The 6918-nt window shown below is 35.6% G+C and overlaps 1 pseudogene; it reads right to left on the bottom strand.

Annotated features, from left to right (window-relative positions):
- Positions 1–885: 885 nt before the first annotated feature.
- Positions 886–6918, bottom strand: LOC149541958 (uncharacterized; annotated as a pseudogene).

Below are 6918 nucleotides of genomic sequence, written 5' to 3'. Positions count from 1 at the left end.
ACATAATCTAACATCAATCTCCATTATCTCAGAATAACAACACATGAAAATGAAATGAAAATCTGCACAAGAGTGGATGTGTGGCCTTCACTGCTAGAGCACAGCTCAATAGACAGGAAGTAAAACCATCAACAACCCCTGGTTTCATTGTAGAACACTGGAACCCTACTGGTATCATAGAGAAAACTACCAACTTGGTATCACAATAGTGAGAAACTTCTCTAAAACTAGAACCCACACAACAAGAAAGAAAGAGGATGATAAAGGAGGAAAGAATTCCTGGATTTGATCAAAAGCTAACAAGTGTCTCCTAATAATTCTTTCCCAAGAAGCTAAAAAACCTCTCTCTACCCTCTCTTTGTAACTGCATATGAAATCCCCATCATTTGGCCTCTACAAGCATAAAATATCTTAGATATTTGATAAAAATCATAAATGATTTTGATGCCTAATTTGGAAACAAGGAAAAGGCAAAAATTGGTTAAAATTGAACTCTAGAAGCCAAGAAAACCTTTTAGAATCACTTTAGGCTTCAAAAAACTTCAATGTTTTCCTCCTAACTGATTCTGATGCTCCATGATGAATTCTACCCGTTCCATTGAGAATGCCTTGAAAAACAAAAATTTTCCTATAGAGTGAACCAGCAAAGGCCTACTCAAAAATAGACCCCATATTTGAAAAATTTATCTCCTCCCAGTTCCGACAGTATGCTACACTACATATTTTGGATAAAAAATGTTTCCTTGAGACCAATTTGAAATTCTAGCTCCCAAGCCATGAACAAAGAATTGAAATGAAAAATTTAAAAATTTATATAGTTAAAACTATATAAAAACTTTTAAATATTCAAATCTTTCATTCATTTTGAAACTTATCCATTGATATCTAGTATGTGTATAGACCAAGCAATTGCAAGACTATCATTAGAATTGATAAAACTGGCCTTATGATAGTGAATTGCCATGTCCAATACTTCAAAAGTTTTAGCATGTTATGATCTACATGCACAATACAAGGTTGGAATAGTGTCATGGGAAATGAATGATGAATATTTCTTCCCTTAATTTCATCAGGTAGCCTATTCTGGCTTATTGATATATTCAAATAGAAAGCCCTCATAAAACTCTTTAATTGAATCCAGGAACAAGAAGAAGGATTCACTTCCTCCGATATCCACCAGGCCAACAAATGCATGAATAGCATAAAGAGGTGCCATTAATATAATTTGTAATGATCCCATCTTTTGGTCTTCACGTTCTCCAAAGTCTAAGTGGAGGATAAGAAGAAATTAAATTAATTTCTTATAAAGTCATTCAATTTAAAGGTGACTTTGTATTTAATTAATTTAATTATTAATTACAAGGGAGTAGCTTCTAGGGTATGTATTAATTATTGGAAGGATAGAAGCCTCTCCTCATTTAATTAATTATTGGTAGGGAGGGATTTCTAGAGAATGGATTAATTATTGGAAGGAGGAATCTTCTAGCACTTGCAATTAATTAATGTTTTAGTTCCTTCCAGAAGGATGAAGCATAGGATAAATAGGGCTGAAAGTCTCATTGCTGATTATGGGATTTTTGTATCGGATGATTATAACTTGCATTGGATAAGAGCTTGGATGTGTGAATCACACTCTTTTTGGCAATAGGGGATGTTCATTCTCTGTTGTAACATTCTAGATGTCATTCCTTTAGGGTTTGGCCTTTGGAATACATCTCTTTGTACTTGATTCCAACATTTTTAGAATTAATATAATTTTAGTAGTTGGTTCAGTTTTTGGGCATTCCTGGGTGCCCATTACAGTGGTATCAGAGCTATTAGTCCTACCATCCTGTGAAGTTCTTATAGGAAATTTGGAACAGTGAGATAAAGGGAAAAGAGTTTGACAAAATGTATACCAGTCCAGATCAAGAAAATGCAATGCTTAGGTTACTTAGTTCATTAGAGGAGGGGCAGGGGATGCAACAGGAGCATAATAGGTGAATGGATATGATGTTGTAGCTTATGGCTAAACAGATGGGCATCAATATTGACAATCTGTATGTTGCTCTAGTGCAGAAAGAAGTTGTTTCCTCAGGTGGGATTGAGACACATATAGAGCCCCCTAGCTATGATGCTGGTGATATGGAGTCCATCGATGTGGGATTAGAAGAATGCAAGGATACTATCATATCGGCAGCCACTTCTATGTCCGTTGAACCATCCAACAAGGAGTTTAGAAGTATGCATGCAGTTGTAGATGTGTACTTTGATGATAGTACACCTATTATTGCTAATGAGGTGAGTGATATAGTGATAGAGTCATATTATACTATCGATAAACAAAGTGTTGATGTTCACTTTTGCAATAGTACTATGTTCAACATGGATGCCACATTGTCTTATGATAATTTGATGTTTGCGGTTGATATTGATCACTCTCTTGAGTGGATTTAGGCTTTGTTTTCACCATCTAAAAAGATTCAGTTTTGTGTTGCTGCAGTTGGGAAGAAGAGATTTCATAGATCTTCTATGGAGCCGCCTTCTAGTGACATTCAGACTTATACTTCTTCAGCACAAGTTTTGGGAGCTAATTTGCAGGACATGTGGTTGATCTTAATGATGTTCATTTGTAGTTTGTTTCATGTCTATATGGATATCACATACTACTTCAATTGGGATCCAGGTGGAGGTTGGAGTTCATTATGTTACTTAATTGCTTGAGGACAAGCAATTTCAAGGAGGGCGGATTTGTAATGATCCCATCTTTTGGCCTTCACATTCTCCAAAGTCTAAGTGGAGGATAAGAAGAAATTAAATTAATTTCTTATAAAGTCATTCAATTTAAAGGTGACTTTGTATTTAATTAATTTAATTATTAATTACAAGGGAGCAGCTTCTAGGGTATGTATTAATTATTGGAAGGATAGAAGCCTCTCGTCATTTAATTAATTATTGGTAGGGAGGGATTTCTAGAGAATGCATTAATTATTGGAAGGAGGAAGCTTTTAGCTCTTGCAATTAATTAATGTTTTAGTTCCTTCCAGAAGGATGAAGACTAGGATAAATAGGGCTGAAAGTCTCATTGTTGATTATGGGATTATTGTATCGGATGATTATAACTTGCATTGGATAAGAGCTTGGATGTGTGAATCACACTCTTTTTGGCAATAGGGGACGTTCATTCTCTGTTGTAACATTCTAGATGTCATTCCCTTAGGGTTTGGCCTTTGGAATACATCTCTTTGTACTTGATTGCAGCATTTTGAGAATTAATATAATTTTAGTAGTTGGTTCAGCTTTTGGGCATTCCTAGGTGTCCATTACAGTGGTATCAGAGCTATTAGTCCTGCCATCCTATGAAGTTCTTATAGGAAATTTGGAATAGTGAGATAAAGGGAAAAGAGTTTGACAAAATGTATACCAGTCCAGATCAAGAAAATGCAATGCTTAGGTTACTTAGTTCATTAGAGGAGGGGCAGCGGATGCAATAGGAGCATAATAGGCGAATGGATATGATGTTGTAGCTTATGGCTAAACAGATGGGCATCAATATTGACAATCTGTATGTTGCTCCAGTGCAGAAAGTTGTTTCCTTAGGTGGGATTGAGACACATATAGAGCCCCCTAGCTATGATGCTGGTGATATGGAGTCCATTGATGTGGGATTAGAAGAATGCAAGGATACTATCATATCGGCAACCACTTCTATGTCAGTTGAACCATCCAACAAGGAGTTTAGCAGTATGCATGCAGTTGTAGATGTGTGCTTTGATGATAGTACACCTATTATTGCTAATGAGGTGATTGATATAGTGACAAAGTCATATTATACTATCGATCAACAAAGTGTTGATGTTCACTTCTGCAATAGTACTATGTTCAACATGGATGCCACATTGTCTTATGATAATTTGATGTTTGCGGTCGATATTGATCACTCTCTTGAGTGGAGTTGGGCTTTGTTTTCACCATCTACAAAGATTCAGTTTTGTGTTGCTGCAGTTGGGAAGAAGAGATTTCATAGATCTTCTATGGAGTCGCCTTCTAGTGACATTCAAACTTATACTTCTTCAGCACAAGTTTTGGGAGCTAATTTGCAGGACATGTGGTTGATCTTAATGATGTTCATTTGTAGTTTGTTTCATGTCTATATGGATATCACATACTACTTCAATTGGGATCTAGGTGGAGGTTGGAGTTCATTATGTTACTTAATTGCTTGAGGATAAGCAATTTCAAGGAGGGCAGATTTGTAATGATCCCATTTTTAGCTCTCACGTTCTCCAAAGTCTAAGTGGAGGATAAGAAAAAATTAAGTTAATTTCTTATAAAGTCATTCAATTTAAAGGTGACTTTGTATTTAATTAATTTAATTATTAATTACAAGGGAGTAGCTTTTAGGGTATGCATTAATTATTGGAAGGACAGAAGCCTCTCGTGATTTAATTAATTATTGCCAAAGAGGAATTTTTGGGGTATGCATTAATTATTGGAAGGAGAAGCTTCTAGCTCTTGCAATTAATTAATGTTTTAGTTCCTTCCAGAAGGATGAAGAAAAGGATAAATAGGGCTGAAAGTCTCATTGTTTAGCATGGGATTATTGTATCGGATGATTGAGAATTATATTTGATAAGGGTTTGGATGTGTAAATCACATATCTTTCTTGGCATTAGAGGACATTCATCCTCTCTTGTAACATTCTAGACGTCATTCCCTTAGGGTTTGGCCTTTGGAATACATCTCTTTGTACTTGATTGCAACATTTTTAGAATTAATATAATTTTGGCAATTGATTCAGCTTTTGGGCATTCTTGGGTGCCCATTACAGTGGGTAATGGACACCCAAGAATGCCCAAAAGCTGAACCAACTACTGAAATTATATTAATTCTAAAAATGTTGCAATCAAGTACAAAGAGATGTATTCCAAAGGCCAAACCCTAAGGGAATGATGTCTAGAATGTTACAACAAAGAATGAACATCCCCTATTGCCAAAAAAGAGTGTGATTCACACATCCAAACTCTTATTAAATGCAAGTTATAATCATCCGATACAAAAATCCCATGCTAAACAATGAGACTTTCAGCCCTATTTATCCTTTTCTTCATCCTTCTGGAAGGAACTAAAACATTAATTAATTGCAAGAGCTAGAAGCTTCTCCTTCCAATAATTAATGCATACCCCAAAAATTCCTCCTTGGCAATAATTAATTAAATCACGAGAGGCTTTCATCCTTCCAATAATTAATACATACCCTAAAAGCTACTCCCTTGTAATTAATAATTAAATTAATTAAATACAAAGTCACCTTTAAATTGAATGACTTTATAAGAAATTAATTTAATTTTTTCTTATCCTCCACTTAGACTTTGGAGAACGTGAGAGCTAAAAATGGGATCATTACAAATCCACCCTCCTTGAAATTGCTTGTCCTCAAGCAATCTAGCAATACAATGAACTCCAACCTCCACCCGAATCCCAATTGAAGTAGTATGTGACATCCTTGTGGACATTAAACCAACTACAAATCAGCATCATCAGGACCAACCACATGTCGTGCAACCTAGCACCCAATACTTGTGCTGATGGTGAAGAAGTTAGAATGTCACCAAAAGGTAACTCCATATAAGATCTATGAAATCTCTTCTTCCTAACTGCTACAATAGAAAACTGAATCTTTGTAGATGGTGAAAACTCATAATCATCAACATGTGTGGCTTCATTAGAAAATACATCAACCACTACATTTATACCATTAAACTCCTCATTGGATGGTTCAACTGACACAAAAGTGGCTGTTGATATGGTAGTATCCTCATCTTCTCCTAATCCCACTATTACTGTAGAACCATCTCCCGACAAAGCTTCATATGTGGTCTCCTGACTTTGTGCACATGTTTCTACTAATTTCACTGAAACATCCATATCACCAACATCATAACTGGCTAGCTCTATATGTGTCTCGATCCCACTTGAGGAATCAACTACCTTCTGCTCTGGAGCAACATACAAATCATCAACGTTGATGCCCATCTATCTAGCCATAAGCTGCAACATCATATCCATTCGCCTATTCTGCTCCTATTGCATATGTTGCCTCTTCTCTAATGTACCCAATAATTGTCTGAACATCACATCTTGATCTGGACTAATATACATCTTTATCTGACTATCAATATGATCTCCACAGGATGGCAGTACTTATAGCTCTGATACCACTGTAATGGACACCCAGGAAAGCCCAAAAGCTGAACCAACTACTGAAATTATATTAATTCTAAAAATGTTGCAATCAAGTACAAAGAGATGTATTCCAAAGGCCAAACCCTAAGGGAATGATGTCTAGAATGTTACAACAGAGAATGAGCATCCCCTATTGCCAAAAAAGAGTGTGATTCACACATCCAAACTCTTATCAAATGCAAGTTATAATTATCCGATACAAAAATCCCATGCTAAACAATGAGACTTTCAGCCCTATTTATCCTTTTCTTCATCCTTCTGGAAGGAACTAAAACATTAATTAATTGCAAGAGCTAGAAGCTTCTCCTTCCAATAATTAATGCATACCCCAAAAATTCCTCCTTGGCAATAACTAATTAAATCATGAGAGGCTTCCGTCCTTCCAATAATTAATACATATCCTAAAAGCTACTCCCTTGTAATTAATAATTAAATTAATTAAATACAAAGTCACCTTTAAATTGAATGACTTTATAAGAAATTAATTTAATTTTTTCTTATCCTCCACTTAGACTTTGGAGAACGTGAGAGCTAAAAATGGGATCATTACATAATTACAACAATAGCCTTCTATTCCTTGGGATTTTTCTAGTAGAACAAATACTAGGATAGCACCTGTACGATAAAATGTATGCCCAACATTGTGCAGCCTACAACCCCAAGAAAGGTCATTGTTCTCTGATCCATGTGCAT

This window comes from Cupressus sempervirens, chromosome 8, assembly GCF_028749045.1.
Source record: "Cupressus sempervirens isolate cs-2001-9-10 chromosome 8, ASM2874904v1, whole genome shotgun sequence".
NCBI lineage: Eukaryota > Viridiplantae > Streptophyta > Pinopsida > Cupressales > Cupressaceae > Cupressus > Cupressus sempervirens.
This window is presented reverse-complemented; position numbering and strand designations above follow the sequence as displayed.